This window comes from Theropithecus gelada, chromosome 12, assembly GCF_003255815.1.
Source record: "Theropithecus gelada isolate Dixy chromosome 12, Tgel_1.0, whole genome shotgun sequence".
In the NCBI taxonomy this organism is placed as follows: domain Eukaryota; kingdom Metazoa; phylum Chordata; class Mammalia; order Primates; family Cercopithecidae; genus Theropithecus; species Theropithecus gelada.
The window spans coordinates 103,099,156-103,118,226 of record NC_037680.1 but is presented as its reverse complement, the minus strand read 5'-3'; the positions used below and the strand labels follow the sequence as shown (position 1 = coordinate 103,118,226).

At 39.8% G+C, this 19,071-nt stretch overlaps 1 pseudogene across 1 annotated transcript; it reads left to right on the top strand.

Annotated features, from left to right (window-relative positions):
* The first annotated feature begins 7,023 nt into the window (after positions 1–7,023).
* On the top strand, positions 7,024–7,566 carry LOC112636125 (annotated as a pseudogene). The gene has a single exon (XR_003122130.1). The product of XR_003122130.1 is annotated as a 60S ribosomal protein L21 pseudogene (transcript).
* Positions 7,567–19,071: the final 11,505 nt, after the last annotated feature.

Below are 19,071 nucleotides of genomic sequence, written 5' to 3'. Positions count from 1 at the left end.
ATGTTGGCCATGGGCATTGGATAGTGGAAGGGCAGTGATGCTTGGTTTTGCTGTCTCTACTGTGGGCTCTTTTTTTCTAAACATTGAGGCAAATCATGGATCTTTTATCATCCCATAAATCTACATTGGGGTACCCTTCTGGGATATAATTGATAATTAAGCTTTGGCATCTTCCTTCCCATGTTCACATACAGCTAAGGTTGCCAGACAAAATACAGGGCATCCAATTAAATTTGAATGTCAGATAAGCAACAAATACCTTTTCGTATAACCACGGCCCAAACCTCGCATGGGATCCACTTGTACAAAGGATATTGTTTATCTGAAGTTCAAATTTAATTGGATGTCCTAAATTTTTATTTGCTAAATTTGGCAGCCTAAATTCAGCATTTAGGACACTTGACAGTGTCCCAGTATCTGGGTTTCTATGTCACCTACCTCCAGCTTCAGGGACCACAAAGACCCCGAGTCCTAGGATAGCTTTGTGTATCCCAGGGTGACCCACGGCAAATATGCAAACTAATCCTGAATTACAAAAGTTTGTTAAGTCCCAGGAATGTAGAAAAGGGGAGTAGGGGGAGAGATTTAAAAGATTAGAGGGTGAGTGGCATGCAGGAGTCAGGAATGTTCAATATTGTAGGTTGGGATTAAGCATGTCTAGAGGTGACTGAGGTAGGTAAGAACAGTTGGCTTGGATGTGACTCACAGGGAGGGATTTAAAGGGAGAAAAGGGGTGCAGCATTTTGTTTAGTCCTTTCAAATCTGCAACTACTTCCATGTTAGGTGTTTATTAATGGGGTTTCTATTACTAATGTCAAGAACAAAGCATTTCCTAGGGCTTAGGCTCACACTCTGCTTGGAATAGAGATTGTAATTCTAGGTGTGATTTTGAAATATGGCAGCAATAATCTTTGGAGTCCTGCAGAAGCATTCCAAAATAATATTCTTAGCACTTGAGAAAAGAAGGGTGAGGAGAAACTATTTAAACCCAGAGTGCCAGGAGTGAGTCTTTGTACTTTCAGTCTCTCTCTCTCAATCTCTCTCTCTCTCTCACTCGGTCTATCAGGTTTCTGGGAGTAAGATCCATTGATGTTTGTTTCAATTCAAGTGTGTGTGTGTGTGTGTGTGTGTGTGTGTGTGTGTGTGTCTGTGTAATTTGTGTGTATAATTTAAACCCATGATCATTTTGGCAATGATTCAGATGTACCTTAAGCTCTGTAAAGCAAAACAACAGAAAAACTGGAAAACAGATTAAACTCATGACCAGCCATCGAATGATTTGTAGTTATGTGCTACTGTTAAAACTAATTTCCCTAGTGGTTTCACTAGTTTTTCTGTATGCTGAAGAGTTACACTGCAGTGTGACAGATCTTTCTCTTGTTGGTAAATCACACAACATTAACAAGTAATTTGATGACTGTGGATTGGAGCTGTGATTCAGTTCTGTCTGAATTCGCAGAAAATGTTTGACTTAGAGCTCTTAGAAAATCCAGAACAGACCTTTCTTTTGCCTTACCAGCATGCTTTATTAATCACTGAAATACCTGCAGAGTACTCAAGGACTGCAGATGAAATGGGGCTAAAGGATATTCATCTGATAAGCTTCACATAAAGTCTAGATATTCAGCAATTTAGGAGGAAATGCACGTACCAGCCCCCAAATGAAGTTGCTGGTAAATTGGCTGTATTATTTTGCCTGCTAAGAATCTCTCTCTCTCTCTCTCTCTATAATGTTTTCTCCCTACAATGGTCACTTCTCTGTTACTTGCTATAGGAGCCCCATGAGGATGAAGGCAGGAGAAACAGACTATGTGCCAGGCAGCTGGAATTCCTCTAAAGCCTTTTCCTTTGAAATCAACTTCCTCCTTTCACAGGTTTATAAACAGCCCTTCCTGTGATTTTGCAGTACAGAATATGAAGATTGCCCCTGCCAGCTCAAAGCGCAGCTAGGCGCTAAGTCTCTGTTGCAGCTAGCTAGTTCCTCTGCAAGCTGCATGCTCACCATCGGTGTATGATCAGCATTCTGCCATCATCCAGGGGTCGGGAGGCTGACCGTAATGCTCACACACAACCCTCCCCACTCTGTCTTGGCAGTTAGCAAGACTGTTACAGTAATGTGAAATGCTGAGTTCTGTTTCTACGTTGTTTTCCCCTGCCAAGACCGTTGCAGTGATATAAAAAGGAGGAAGCCCAGACTGGGCAGGGCTGCTTTGTGGTTAAGAGGTTGTGGAGGTGATGATGGAGGTAGTTTCTCGTTTCTGTGACGAACAAGAAGAAGTTTCATTTTCTTCATATGATTTCTTTTCCCATATAACTGTCGAATTTCTAGCATAGTGGGGAAAATATATTGATAGATGTGATTCTAGCTGGAGAACTTGCTAAGCCTATGCAGGTACATACACAGTGGCATGGGTTAGTAGTTAGTCCTTGTGCTAGAGTTAAAGACAAATATTGGGGAAGCTGTCCCATATGCATGATTATTAAATTCTTGATAGCATAATTATTTCAAGTGAGTAACTGAGCAAGTGTTCTACTTTGATAATTGTGTATGTGATTTGTAAATTACATTAATAATTTGTGATCAGTGGCAGTGTTGGTATGATCAAAATTAACCCTATCTTATATTTCTGCATGATTGTACTCTTAGTTAAATGTATTTCAGATTTACTTCATTTCAAGTGCTTTATGTAACAGAAAATTCTATGTTTGATGAATTTTAATAAATCAAACTACCTTTTAACCCTATGGTAGTGAAACAAATGTATGTAGGTTGATTACTTAGTGATCACTGTGTACCAGGTGCAGCACTAACACTTTGTGTAAATTTTGTAATTTTAATAATCACAAAGACTATATAATTAAGATACTATAATAATCTCCATTTGATGCATGTAGAAATTGTCCCAGAAAGGTGAAATAACTTACCTTAAGTATTTAGTGAGAAAGTTTGGGTTTCAACTGAGGCAGCCTGATACCAAGAAACAAACCCAATTACAGTTGCTAGATCAGAGCAGTCAGTCTACTAGAGTAGATTAACACAGCCTTCATACATAATATGAAACTATTAATCTGGTGAATAGGTATTCCCCCCATCCTTATTGAAAAGTAGGATCAGAAGCAATTTGCATTCATTTGAGACAAAAAATTATATGCATTGGTGGGATGCAGTGGCTCATGCCTGTAATCCCAGCACTTTGGGAGGCCAAGGTGGGCAGATCACTTGAGGTCAGGAGTTCAAAACCAGCCTGGCCAACACAGCGAAACCCATCTCTACTAAAAATACAAAAATCAGCCAGGCATGCTGGCACATGGCTGTAATCCCAGTTACTCAGAAGGCTGAGACACAAGAATTGCTTGAACTTGGGAGACAGAGGTTGCAGTGAGCCGAGATTGTACCACTGCACTCTAGCTTGGGTGACAGAGCAAGACTCTCAAAAGAAAAAAAAAAAGTATACATTTACTGTCTTTTCTTAGGGCTAGTTAGCTTGCATCTCTTATCATTAAGACAGAGCACAATACTTAATAGGTATCTTCTGATACTAGCATATGCCACATTCGGATATGCTGTTTCCATCCACTTACTGGGTGACGTGGAAGACTGACAACTTTGAGTGGGGCCTGGAGTGGGAAAAGGTCCCGCAGTGAGTCCAGGTTGCCATGAAAGCAATCTGTCACTTGGGTCAGCAGATCATGTGGCACCACAGGGAAAAAGACATGCTGTAGAGTGTATTGCAAAACCCAATAGGAGAATTTTGATAAAGACCCAGGGAGCCTGGAACTAGGTCACAGCATCTGCAGCAGAAGACTGTGCCCTTTTGGCTGCCTCTAGGGTTGTCATGCTACTAAACTCAAGTGGAGACAGTATGTGACTTTGTGCCTTATTTCAGAACAACCAAGTCATAAGATAGGATGGATCCAGCAGCAGGGCATCATCATATGGTAGTGCTATTAAAGCTCCATAGGGTCTTCTCGTCTTATTTGTTTATATCTGCCTCTTCATGGATAGGTCAATTTCATTGATTGAAAATAAGAGACAGCTGAATCTATTAGATTATATATGAGAAGAAGACGACAAGGTGGGTGGATCATTTGAGGTCAGGAGTTCGAGACCAGCCTGGCCAACATGATGAAACCCTGTCTCTACTAAAAATACAAAAATTAGCTGGGCATGATGGCATGTGCCTATAATCCCAGCTACTTGGGACACTGTGGCAAGAGAATTGCTGGAATCTGGGAGATGGAGATTGCTGTGAGCCAAGATCATGCCACTGTACTCCAGCCTGGGTGACAGAGTAAGACTCCATCTGAAAAAAAAAAATGTGTGTGTCTCTCTCTCTCTCTCTCTATATATATATATATATGTGTGTGTGTGTGTGTGTATATATATATGAGAAGAGACAAATGGTGTAAGTAAGCTGAAAGTAAGGTTACCATGATTCGTTCCCCTTTTGCCTATGGGGTTTAACTGCTGCCTCTCCTTCACCTCACACTACTGGTTTCCTGGGGGGTCCCTTATGACAGCTGATGCTATCTCTAAACCATGCTTGGTTTACAGACAGTCAGCTTGGTTTGTGGGTACGAGTTGAAAGTGAACTGCGCTTTATGATGGCCCCACTTGGGAAGGTTCTGAAAACCAGTGGTGAGGGTAGATTCTCCCAGTGATAAGGAGACATAGGTCAAATTATAAGTAATGGCTTTATGAGCAGAATGACATGTCTCATTTGCCAGGGACCTGGAAGGAAACAGACTAGAACATCAAGGTCAAGTAGGTTCATGGATGGGCCTTGGGGATTGATCAGTGTGTGGATCTCTGTGTTCATCTTAACAGCATCAATAATGAAAGAGGGCCTAAGTAGATAGAGTAACCCAACCAACTTCAGCCAACTCTGTCGTCAGCCACCTAGTGCTGGCACAATGGACTCATGAATGTTATAGCAGTGAAGTAAGGATGGAGGCTATACCTGGGCCCTGGGCCCTGAGCTCCCACTCATTAAGGCTGATCTCATTGCAGAGACCAGTGATGAGCTTCTGAATCAGCAAATCTTTCAAGGAGATCAACCTGCCGCTTGGTGGCAAGTTGATTACATTGAACTTCTACCCTGTAAGGAGTAGCAATTCATCTTGCCAGGGTTCACAAAATATCCTGGGAGTAAGTTGCCTTTCCTAGTACTGCTCTCTGAGGGCTTAAAGAATGTTTCATCCACTGACAAAGGATTCTGCATAACTTTGTTTCAGACTAAGTAATGCACTTAACAGCAAAAGAGGTACAGCAGTGGGCCCATGACTGTGGAAGCTCCTGGTCATATCACCTACAGCTATGTGACGAATATAGAATGGGTCCCCATTCTCCAGAATGTGGTGTATACACTAAATCAATAACCAATACATGCGCTTTACCCCATTACATAGAATACATGGGCCTGGGAACCAGGAGATAGTTTTAGAGATGGCCTCACTAACCATCATAGGTAGTACCCACCATGGGAATTTGTGTCCGTCTCTTTCTGATGACGTTAGAATGTGTATGTCTCAAAGTCCTGATTCCCAGAGAGAAAATGTTTTCACCAGGAGCCACATTGAGAGTATCATTGAACTTTAAGCTATGGTTGCCGTAGAACTTGTTCAAGAAACTAGAAGATACGGAAAAGACGGCAGAGGTTATTGATCCCGATCACCAAGAGGAAGTAGGGTCACTATTATAATATAGGGCTAGAGAGAAATATGTTTGCCGCGCAAGTGTTTGAGTAACTCTTGGTACTCTCTTGTGCAGTTTGGTGTGAAATGGACAAATGCATAAAGTGTGGCCTGGGAATGGCAAGGTGACTAGACTCTCAGATCTCTCAGGTAAGAGCATTAGTATCACTCTTCCAGGCAAGGCTTCTAGACTATCGAAGTTACCAACCAAGGGTGAGGGGAATCTAGAATGAGTAGTAGAGGAGGGGAAGCAGGAGTGTTAATTGCAGCCTTGAGACCAGCTGCAGGGATGGGATTTATTGTTTCTCTCACTCTCACTAAGCTGCTTTGTCCATGCTTTGCCAAGGAACAAAACCATCCAGAATCCTGGAGAAGTTTTCCCCAAATGGCATAAATTTACTCTAAGAAATAAGTGGATCTAAGTTGCAGAAGGGGTGGGCTAGAGTGAATACCATTCTACTTTTTCACAATCATAAAGGAGATAGATTCACTCATTCTCTAAGCTACTGAGGGGTTTGGCTGCTGGCTACCACCTTGGCCAAGGTTATGCCCCTTCTTATCCCCAGAGGCAGCTCAGACCCAAAGAGTGGATGATGGAAGTTCTCCTAGGCCTGGCCTCCTTGCCTCAATTGGCTGAGGCCTCCATTGTAATTGTATCACAGTTCAGTTCAGCTTCTCTCTGTCCAGTTCAGCTTCCCTCACTTCTCTATTGGGGGGATGTTCTTTCCAATAGGGCCCCTGTCCCAGTCTCCTTCTCAGAGTCTGTTTGCTGCAGAATCTGACCTAAGATATGCCAAAGTGCTTTCAGCGAAGGACGAATAAAGCCTTCAAGTCCACAACGTCACCTATAAACAGATGTCCATCCTACTCTCTGATTCTTAGTAACCATCCCCCCTGTGAAACTGTGAAAATGCCCTTGTTCCCACCTGCATGGCCCCTTAGGTTTTGAGGAGGTCCCTCTTGGGCACATGAGAATTGTTCTGTTACTTCTGTGCAGTGCCAGAGCACCAGAACGTGTACAGCAATCTTTCACCTGGGATGCCTGGGTTTACCATGTGGCCATCCCCCTTCTCTCTCTCTGTCTCTGATTTTGCTGCCTGCTTCAGCTCTTGTTTTTCTACTGTCTTAGGCTCTTCTTGGGAGACTGATGGGCCCCTGTGATGAGTATCACCTACTTCTCTCTTCTGATCATTTATTTTTTGTTCCCTTCTTTCCCCATGTCCAGAGTGAGGTTTTGGTAGAATTCACTTCTCAAACCCTCAGATTCAATAAAATCAGAAACCTCTCTACTCCTGTCAGAGTATAGGCTTTTAAAATAGAAAAGAGGTCCTTTCGGCCGGAACCGCCATCTTCCAGTAATTCGCCAAAATGACGAACACAAAGGGAAAGAGGAGAGGCACCCGATATATGTTCTCTAGGCCTTTTAGAAAACATAGAGTTGTTCCTTTGGCCACGTATATGCGAATCTATAAGAAAGGTGATATCGTAGACATCAAGGGAATGGGTACTGTTCAAAAAGGAATGCCACACAAGTGTTACCATGGCAAAACTGGGAGAGTCTACAACGTTACCCAGCATGCTGTTGGCATTGTTGTAAACAAACAAGTTAAGGGCAAGATTCTTGCCAAGAGAATTAATGTGCGTATTGAGCACATTAAGCACTCTAAGAGCCGAGAGAGCTTCCTGAAACGCGTGAAGGAAAATGATCAGAAAAAGAAAGAAGCCAAAGAGAAAGGTACCTGGGTTCAACTGAAGCGCCAGCCTGCTCCACCCAGAGAAGCACACTTTGTGAGAACCAATGGGAAGGAGCCTGAGCTGCTGGAACCTATTCCCTATGAATTCATGGCATAATAGGTGTTAAAAAAAAAAAAAAAAAAAAAAAAAAACCTCTGGGCTGAAAAAATAAAATAAAATAAAATAAAATAGAAAAGAGGCTGGTGGCCTTCAGTCTTTGTGCTTGAGGTCTGGCTGCAGCCCTGCCCTGAGGCAATGACTCAGGCTGGTGGGATTGGGCAAAGGGCGAAAAGTGGAGGAAGAACCCGGTATCTGCGGTTTGGTTTTCCATGGTTTTAGTTACTCATGGTCAGACGTGGCCTGAAAATATTAAATGAAAAATTCCAAAAAAATAAAAAAAAAAATTGATAAGTTTCAAATTGCCCACTGTTCTGATCTGGTGTCATCCTCCTGTGTCCTGCCCAGGGCGTGAATCCTGCCTTTGTCTGGAACCTGCATGCCATAGATGCTCCAAGCCTGCCAATGAGTTAGTAGCCATCTGGGTTATTGGATCTACTGTCCTGGCATCCACAGTGCTTGTGTTCAATGAACCCCTATTTTACATAATAATGGTCCCATAGTGCAAGAGTACTATGCCTGGTGTATAAATTAAACTTTATTATGGGTATGCATATATAGGAAAAAACAGTATATATAAAGTTTGGTACTATACATGGTGTCAGGCACCCTCTGGGGGTTTTAGACCATATCCGTGTGGATAAGGGTGGGAAGTTCCATACTCAGAAATACCCACAAAATATCAGTTACTATAATATTTCAAAAATACAGTCTCATTCCATTTAGCACTCTATTGTAGTGAATATGTCCTTGCCCTTCAAAATGGTATTAAAGCAACATCAATGTCTTTTGTCCTTTTTTTTTTTTTTTTTTTGACCCTAGAATCTAATGCACTATTCTCTGTGTGGAAGATTCTAATTGTTTTTATTGTTGTTCTTATTAATGAAATTATTCACTATAACTGACACACAAAATAATAAATGTATAATTTACAATGTAAACATTGATGTTAGACTCTTGAAAGTCAACATTGACCACACCGGCCATGGTGAGGGGAATTTATAGTATTGTCTGCATGGCTTACTGACTTATGTTTCCTTTTATATTTTGAAATTTATAAATGTCTTCCTTAGTATCCACAAGAATCTATTTATAATGCTCACATGCTTCAATGATTCACTGTAGTCAACACCTGTAAGTAAATATCTAAATTCCTGGTTAATTCGATTTCATGAATGAAGCTGGTATTATGAATGAAAGAGTTACCAAAAAAAAAAAAAAAAAAAAAGCAAACCAAATCCAGGATTCATGTATGCCAACCTTTTCTTTTTCCATATGTCCCTGAGATGAGTAAGGAAGGTGCCAAGTAGATTTCAGGTGAGAACAGTTTGATTTTATCACTAGAAGTGAATATTTGAGCAATAGAAATCGTAGTGTTCAATCATGGAAATGTGAAGGAAATGAACGTAGAACTCACAATGATGCACCATGTTATGACTCTTAAATTGCCAAGGATAACTAAAACAGTGGTTTCCATGGGCACAGAAAATGCTTGCTCTTCTCTCAGCTGGTGGGACTAAATTGACCCAGTCTTTCAAAAGGCTAATTGATAATTTGAGACAAGAGCCTGAAAAGATGTGTTTTCCTCTTGACTTAGGATAAATCTCTGACTATGAAATTACTAAGGACAACATCAGAGATGAGGCCAAAATTTACGTACTAGGATGCCCATAGAATATTTATGTATAATACTGGAAAATTAGAAACAACCCAAATGTGTAGCTATAGAGAGAGGGTTGAACAAACAATTCATGTCTATACTATGGAATAATATGCCTCAATTCAAATTTTTGAAATTCATCACACTACCTGGAAGGTACTTACTATATTAAATGAAAAATACTACATTTACAGAATCATCTGAATTTTGTAAGAAAGGAATAAGCTTTATAAGTGTCACAAGAAATTCTAGGAGGAACCAACCATGACAATACCTTGATTTCAGACTTCTAACTTCCTGAACTGTGAGACAATAAATTTCTGTTGTTAAAGGCAAAAAATATATATAATGAAATAAAATTTAGGAGGACAATGCACTAACATGTGATCAATGTTTAGCAGAGTTAAGAGGAGTTTTAATTTTTTCTTTACAATTTCTGTACTTCTATTTTATTTTTTATTTTTTTTTTGAGACGCAGTCTCACTCTGTCGCCCAGGCTGGAGTGCATTGGCCGGATCTCAGCTCACTGCAAGCTCCGCCTCCCGGGTTCACGCCATTCTCCTGCCTCAGTCTCCCGAGTAGCTGGGACTACAGGTGCCCGCCACCTCGCCCGGCTAGTTTTTTGTATTTTTTAGTAGAGACGGGGGTTTCACCGTGTTAACCAGGATGGTCTCGATCTCCTGACCTCGTGATCCACCCGTCTCGGCCTCCCAAAGTGCTGGGATTACAGGCTTGAGCCACCGCGCCCGGCCTCTGTACTTCTAAAATTGTTCACAGTGGCAATGTCTTACTTAAAATTATTAAATAACAATAGAAGTACTCTTATATAAAGGAGAATTGTCTTTGGTGATAGCATTTGTGACTCTATGTGGTGAGGAGGAAAACACTCTGTATGCATATAGTACCATGCAATGAGGAACATATGTGAGGTTCATTTCCATTAGGTACCCACTATCTTTTGTCCTACTTACAAAGTTCCAGTCTTGGGTTGTTTTTTTTTTGTTTTTTTGTTTTTTTTTTTTTGGCATGTATGTTTTGTGAGTATATTATTAAAGTTCAATCTCTTCTTTTGTAGGGTACAAATGTAAATTGATATCTTTTCTTATTTCTTGATGATTATTTACTAAAATGCTTATGACAATGCATAATTTAGAAACTTACTTCTCTTCTCAGAAACAGCAAACATGTTAAACTCGCAGCCCAAGGAGAGGGCTTAGAGCATAGAATTTAAAGCACAGAATTATAGGGCCCATAGTCTGTCTTAACTGCTATGGTAGGAATTTTTGACTTACACCCAGGGGGATGTTTATGAGTAAAGAATTTGAACAGCACTGGGTGGAAGGAGAAAATATCCACTTCCGGAAAATCAATAGCAAGCTCGTGGTGTCTGTGTCAACCAAATTAGAAAAGAAATTACTCGTTATTAGGAACAGAATCCATGCAATGATGAATGCAGTGCAAGGATGCAGGGATTAGTATTTCTTTAAGGAAATGTTTTTCTTCGTCTGGTTCTATATAACCCTTTCATTCTGATTCATTATTCTTAAGTTTTCTCCTAGTATAGGTATTACCGAACATGATTCAGGAAATGAAGGAAACAAATAAAATGCTGAAAAGTCGCCATATGTTTTCTATGAATAAAGTGTCTTAGTGCTGCTACAACAAAATACCACTGACGGGATAATTTATAAAGAACAGAAATTTACTTTCTTCTTTTTGAGATGGAGTCTTGCCCTGTCGCCCAGGTGGAATGCAATGGCACGATCTCGGCTCACTGCAACCTCCACCTCCTGAGTTCAAGCAATTCTCCTGCCTCAGCCTTCCGAGCAGCTGGGATTATAGGGGTGAGATGCCATGCCTGGCTAATTTTTGTATTTTTAGTAGAGATGGGGTTTCACCATGTTGGCCAGGCTGGTCTCAAACTCCTGACCTCAACTGGTCTGCCCACCTTGGCACTCCAAACTGTTGGAATTACAGGTGTGAGCCACTGCACCTGGCCAGAAATTTATTTTCTTACAGTTCTGGAGGCTGAGAAGTCCAAGATCTGGATGCTGGCAAGTTCAGTTGTCTGCTGAACTTACAAGATAGCACCTTATTGCTACATCCTCATACGGTAGAAGGCAGAAAGGCAAGCTAACCAAATGCTGCATAAAGCCTCTTTTATAAGGGCTTTAATCCCATTCATAAGTGAGGATCCCTCAAAGCCTAATCACCTCTTAAATGTCCCACTTCTTAAAACTGTCACATTGACAACTCCTAAATTTTGGAGGAGACACATTTAAACCACAGCAATAAGAAAAACTAGTTTTTCCTTTCCTTCCTCTCTCTGTTTCTTTACCTCTCCCTTCTTCCTTTTGTTCTTTCTTCTCTTCGTCTCTTTCTGTTTATTCTTTCTTTGCTTCCTGATTTGGGTTGTTGCATAAAAATCTGATCATGCTTGTTACTTTAGAGGCAAAAACGTACAAAATCTTTGGTTTTTATAAACAGTATTTTAACATGCGTAAGACATAACTGCCACAATATGAATATGTTCTCCTGTGTAAAAAATGGCATATTTGTTTGGAATTTAATTATGGCGTGTCATTTTCCTGGACAAGGATACTCACAAAAGAGTGTCTTTTCTAATTTTTAGAGACTTTGAGATGCCTTATGGCTGTTTTTGAATGATAGACTCAGTGTGGATTCAAAACAGGGGGAAGCCTTTTTTCTTGTTTCTTTCAATAATTTTTACCAAACATCTGCTAAGAACTCCCAGAGGTATATTTTGCACAGGACTGAAAAATGACTGCTGGTAATGCTAAGAGCCTGCTACTTTCAGAATACGTAACACAGATAATATGCATGACGATTTAATACATCTATGAATGGATATTATATGGAGATTGCAGACCAGCTGTTCCCTCCTAAAACAAGCCACAGGAACAAGGGCTGCAGCTAGAGCGATTCAGTGTCAATATAAAGAACTGGAAGAAGTTGCTAGGGAGGTTTCTGCATCCCTTAGGAAGATTCTTACTTAGAACATCGCATGTTGTTAGTTCTGGCCTGTGATTCCCAAGTCTTGCAAGTTAAAAAAAGAACAAAATATCAACTTGGATTTTAAATTTAGGTGAAAATCACTTTATTTACTGGAATAAATTCTTGATCGGTACTTAAAATGAAGAGAAAAAGACTTTCGACTCAAAACTACTGGAGTTAAATTGTTCACCCTCTCCTTTGTAGCAAAAGCGGAATCCCCACAGACTGTAGAAGCAACTCGAGGCCTCCTTGCACTAAACTTCTGTCATTATAGCTTCCTCACTAGGACCTCTCAACAAACTCGCTGTCTATTAACCCTACCAGCCAGGGTGAGTCCTGCCATAAGACGGTGAAGCAACAGTGGTTTCTTTAATTCCTGCAATGATCTGTTAATGTCAAATCCTTTCCTGTTTAGCTTCTTATTTGATCTTCTTCATGATCATACAAAGCCATCATTATTATCCCATTTCCAGATGAGAAAAAATGAGGATCATGGGGTGACTTATCCAAAACTACCCACTTCGTAAGTGGCAAAGCCAGGCCAGAACCTAAAGTCTTTGGAATCTCAATTTAAGGGCCCTTTGTACCGTACAGTAATTTTGATTCTCTCATCATCTTTTTCAGGGGTGCTCTTCTTTCTGACATTGTGACTGGTTGGTCTGGTATGTCCCTGGATCTCTACTCTTCTAAAAATGGCAAGATAAATAGTCAGACTTCCACAAATCATCCTGTGAAATAGAAAGCTCCTGCCCATCCCTCCACTATAAACATGGATGGTCTGGCTTTCCACGTGCCCATTGTGTCACCTTGGGCAAGTTGTTTAACCTCTATTTGTTTCAGTTTCCTCATCTGTATAGATGGAAATAATAATATTCCCTATCATATAGGGATGTCGAGAGGGAAATGCATGCAAGGTGTTTGGAACAGACTGTTTGGAACAAAATAAGTAGAGTAAAAATGTTACTTAATATTATAAATTTGCCATCAATTCTAGACTCCAAGCCTGACTTTCCCATGTGACAATATGGTATTTAACTAATTATATAAAAATCATCTGTATATATGCCTCTTTTCAAGGCAATGGAGAATATAGGGATGAATAAAACTAGTATCTTTCCCCAAGAGGCCTATCATTCAGTAAGAAAATTGGGAAATACACACATTTTGTGTGATTTTGAATATCTTTTTTTTTGAGACAGAGTCTTGCTCTATCACCCAGGCTGGAGTGCAGTGGTGCGGTCTTGGCTCACTGCAACCTCTGCCTCCTGGGTTCACACCATTCTTCTGCCTCAGCTTCCCCAGTAGCTGGGACTACAGGCACCTGCCACCATACCTGGCTAATTTTTTGTATTTTTAGTAGAGACGGTGTTTCACCGTGTTAGCCAGGATGGTCTCGATCTCATAACATCTTGATTCACCCACCTTGGCCTCCCAAAGTGCTGGGTTTACAGGCGGGAGCCACTGCACCTGGCCTGAATATCTTATATGCCTTAAACTTCCATGAAACCTGGCTCAGTGGCTGCTACACACAAGATACTCAGAGAATAAATATGGAAGAGTTGAATATGGTGAGTGAAAGTCAAGATTTAGGGAAAGCTCCCTGGAAGCAGAAACAACATAAGATACACATGGAGGCATAAGAAGGATCCATTTAAGAAGTTCATGGTGGTAGATTTATGGGTTCAGGGTCAGTGTATAAAAAAATTGTAAAGATAGATTTCAACCTGGATATTGGATGGTCTTGAATGACATCCTATAAGTTTAAGTGCCATGTGGTACCCAATGGAGGCAAGCAGGACATCAGATGGTTCACAAAAGAATCTGGTGTGATTGGATATGAACAATAGGATCATGTCTTTTATGATTTTGAGGACTGTTAGGACTGGTAGTCTGGTATACTAATCTTCATAAGATCATAACCACTCATCTCAAAACGTTGCTAAGGGAAATGTTCATGCTTGGGGTCAAATGCAAAGAAAAGCAAAATAATGGTTTTTTTTTTTTTTTTTTTTTTTTATTGGTTGGACTTTTTATCCACAACTCCACGATGCCAGTAACTCTGTTAAGATGGGCTTGCAACATGGCATGTAGACAAGAAGCCCAAGATACCTTCTTGCTATTCCTAAGCCTAGACTGTAACTTGGATGGTGTGCTCCAACTTGCCTCAAGGACAATAACTTTTGAGTCTAATGGCTTAAATATACATGAAAGAGCAAGACAACTGGATGACTCCTCCATGTGGAGAAAGGCTTGGGCCACTTTGCTACTCCTTGGCCATAAAAGGAGAAAGAAAGAAAGAAAGAAGAAAAGAGCCACACCTGTGGATGTGATGATTAATCCACAATAACCATGCATGTGTAGGCCAGGCACATGCTTGGAGTCTGACTCATTAAATGTGTGTCCCTCCTTATAGAAGAATAAGAAGATATGGGGGAAAGTAGCTGTTTGTTTTTCCAGAGGCCTACCTGGAAGATGGGTTAAGGAGGTTAAATATTAGAGGTAGAGGGAATTTGAGCTAGGTCAGTGTCCGTGGGACTGAACACTGTCTTTGATCTCAAAGGCATTGAGAATTCTGATTTAATGTTGAAGTGAGAGATGTAGAGACACTGAAGATGATTATTAGTTTCTAGTTTTCTGTGTCTGGGAGCATGGTGCTGCCATTAACTAAGAGAGGCAATGAAGAGGCTAAGATGACTTCTTTTTTTTCATAGTTTTAGTGTACCCTTTAAACAAAATACATCTGCTAGTACCCTGAAGCTACCTCAAGGGTAAGCAGAGCATTAAGTTAATTGACAAGTAATATTATAGTCTGAGGAAAAAGGGAAGGATGAATACCACCTTTTATCTTTTCCTAGAAAATAAGTAACAGGAGTGTAGAATTATTCATGAGGCAGGTGGACCTAGGGCCCTGTAGTAAATGGCTGCTTTTTAAGCATCCTTGCTGTGTTTCAGATGATGTTGTAAACTGTCTAAGAGATGCTGAAAGCTTTTTCAAGAAGTATATAGCAAAACTTTTGAAAGGGGCTAGTCACAGAAATTGATTCCTGTGATGGTTAATTTTGTGTGTCAACCTGACTAGGCCACAGGGCATCCAGGTTAAGTGTTATTTCTGGGTGTGTCTGTGGGGTGTTCCAGAGGTGGTTAACATTGAAAATTTGAATTGGTAGATTTAGTAAGGTAGACTGCACTCCTTAGGGTGAGAGGATAAAGGGCCTAAATAGAACAAAAAGAGGAGGAAGGGAAGACACACTCCCTTCCTGTCTGTCTATATGAGCTCAGGTGTTGGTCTCCTACCCTTGAACTCGGCTCTTCACCTTTGGTGCCCTGGATCTCAAGCCTTTGGAGTCAAACTGGAGTTACACCACTGGCTTTTCTAGGCCTTTTGCTTGCACACAGCAAATTCAGGGACTTCTCAGTCTCTATGCTTGTGTGAGCCAATTCCTTATAATCTATCTCTCCATATGTATATGTATGTGTGTGTGTATATATAATATATATTATATAAAAGTTATATATAATATATAATATATATTATATAAAAGTTATATATAATATATATTATATGTTATATATAATATATATGTTATATATAAATTAAATATATATTATATATAATATATATACACATAGGTGTTTTCATTGGGTTCTTGTTAAGACAACAAGAACCATATATATATATATACACACACACACACACACACACACACATGCACATGCACACACACCAGAGAAACAATATGTGTGTGTGTGTGTATATATATATTCCATTTCTTTGGAGACCTTAACTAATAAACCCTCCTAGCAGTATTTTCATAGTTTAGCAGAGGGACTTGGCTCTGGGAATTGTTTAAAGCCAAACTTAAGTATGTGAGAGAAAAGACTCCACTTAAAGTCAACAATAGTACTTAAAAAAAAAAAAAAAAAAAAAAAAGGAAAGAAGTAACATGATAATCTGGGCCCACAAGAAAAAAGATACACATGTGTACCCTGGCATTTTACCTGGAATCAACAACTGAGATAAGAAGTGCTGAAAGGTAGTTGGTATTCCAAATGAATAGTTTAGAAAGATAGGAAAAAGTCTGGATCAGTGATTACTAGTGGGTCATGTAATTCAAAACCAAACACCACATGTTCTCACTCATAAGTGGGAGTTGAACAACGAGAACACATGGACACAGGGAGGGGAACATCACGCACCAGAGCCTGTTGGGGGGTGGAGGACTAAGGGAGGGAGAGCATTAGGAGAAATACCTAATGTAGATGATGGCTTGATGAGTGCAGCAAACCACCATGGCATGTGTATACCCTTGCAACAAACCTGCACGTTCTGCACACGTACCCCAGAACTTAAAGTGTAATTAAAAAAAAACGGATCTTCTTAAAAGCACTATAACATATTAATGAACTGTGATTAAATTAAATAAATTAGAGAACAAATTGGTTATTATAATTCAATTAAAAAAAGAGCATTCATAGTTAATAGGGGTCAAATTCAGGCAGAAATCAGAAGGCCTGAGAGCTGAGTACTTAGGCAGTGATATGGCTCGGGTCCTGTCCCTGCCCAACTCTCATGTGAAATTGTAATCTTCAGCATTGGAGGTGGGGCCTGGTGGGAGGTGATTGGATCATGGGGTTGGAGTTCCCCCTTGGTGCTGCTCTAGTGATAGTGAATGCTCATGAGATTTGGTTGTTTGAAAGTGGGTGGCACCTCCCTGCCCTCCCTCTTCCTCCTGCTCTGGCCATATGAAGACCTGCCTCCTTCTCTTCACCCTCCATCATGATTGTAAGTTTCCTGAGGCCTCCCCAGCCATGCTTCCTGTACAATCTGTGGAACTGTGAGCCAATTAAACCTCTTTTCTTTGTAAATTACCCAGTCTCAGGTATTTCTTTATAGCAGTGTGAGAACAGACTAAAACCGGCAGTATGAAAAAGCATGCACAGACAATAGCCAAGACCCAAAATGGCAGCTGGAATATGAGGGAGAAGGCAAAGGTGGGGCTGGGACTTCACCACGTGGCTGGGGAAAATTGTAAGAACCCAGTGTAGAAGCAGGAAGCAGGACTTTATAAATGAAATAACTCAGGTGTTTTCATTTGGTTCTTGTTAAAACAAGAGGCAGCCCTCAGGATGAGTTGCCTTAAGCCCTTATTAAAAAAATGAGTAAGCTCTTCATGTGTATGCAGAGAATGATCCTACAGAACAGAACAAAAGAAATACAGAGCCCTGGGGTACTTGTACTCATATGCTAGCAATTATGTAAATTAAAAGGGCACAGTTTGCAGTATGTATATGTATACCTCAGAACTTCTAGAAAGATCCATAAAAATCTATAATGGTGGCTCATGGTTGCTTGGTTAGTGGTAATCATGGTGGCAATGGAAAACTAGGCAAGAAGAAAAAAGGGTTGGAAGGAAGACATTCACTTACACCTTTGAGTTGGTATATTACCTATGGAAAAAAATCAAAGACATATATTTTAAAAAGAGTATCTTACTTGGGAATTTTATGTGCCGGTAATTTAGATTATGTGTCTTGGAAAGGATAGGTGATCAGGTGAGCAGTCATCTTATATATAATAGAAGGAAACATTTTGTTTTTACTGGTTTCAAGTATGCATTATCAATAATTTGTGTTTAATTTTTAAGTTAAAACTTCAATTCATAAAATCAAATGTGTGAGGTGAGTTTAGAATGGATAATTCTTGGAGAATTGAAATAAATTGTAATCCACCCACTTTTGGGTCTGCATGGAACTCTGTCTGTTTCTTGCTACATTTAGCAGTGTAGTTCAAATTCAGGAACGAACCTGGCGGGATGAACAAATGTTTTGTATGTAAAACGTGAAGTAAATTTCACATGATAATAACTTTGTGAGAGGGCTCTTCCTACTTGTGTTTTCTTTAATGTTTGAGTTTAAAGCCGTCAACAAATCAACTCACCAACTTAACCAAACTCAACAAAACAAACCAGAAAGAATAGACGAAGATGGTGGTGATAAGAAGAAACATTTATATGTACTTCGCTGCTCTGCTCAGGACGAGTTTTGTCTGACACATTATTTACATAAAATCACAGCAGCTTACAATACCAATTCATGGTTCATTAAAAACCTTTCTCCTGCCTGTAATTCTTATTGAAATCATTGGGGACAAAAGGGAAATGGATTTTGGAGTGATGGTGAGCAGGCTCTTGCTATGAATGGAATCCCATTCATGATGACTGAAGGATTGATTTGCGTGAGTTATGGAAACAGCATTGACTCTAAGTGTTGGGTTCAACTTTAGGAAGAACTGGAAATCCTATTGGTGTATAGATTTATATTCAAGTGTTACTATGTCAAGCCAATGCTAAAGTTATGGTCAACCAATATATTTTAGCAGTGTAAAAGAAATAGCGTTAGTTAAGTAGATATAAAGAAAATGTTAAAAACAAAGATATTTAATTCTGATTCCGGCATTTTCTCATTTTATTTTTGTCCTCAATAACCTTAATGTCTCAGTTGTTACCATCTCAGAAATGGGGATACCAATGCTGCTTCATAATGATACTAGAAGAAACCATGTAAATGTTATTGCAGTCATTCTATGAGAAGAAAATATTAAAATTTTAGAAAAATTTATGTCTATGTGAGAACATTTTCTGTTGGATTTATTGATAACTCTAATGTTTTGCCTGTTCTTTTGAGGTTTGTTTGTTTGTTTTTTTTGTGTGTTAACACACCAATAACTTACTTAATTGCTCTTTTGGAGACATTCTCATTGAAAAATGAAAACCAGCAATGTTCCTTTCTTTCTTTCTTTTAAGTTCTTTTTTGAGTTTTTAAACATCTCTTTTTTTAATCTAAAGCTATCT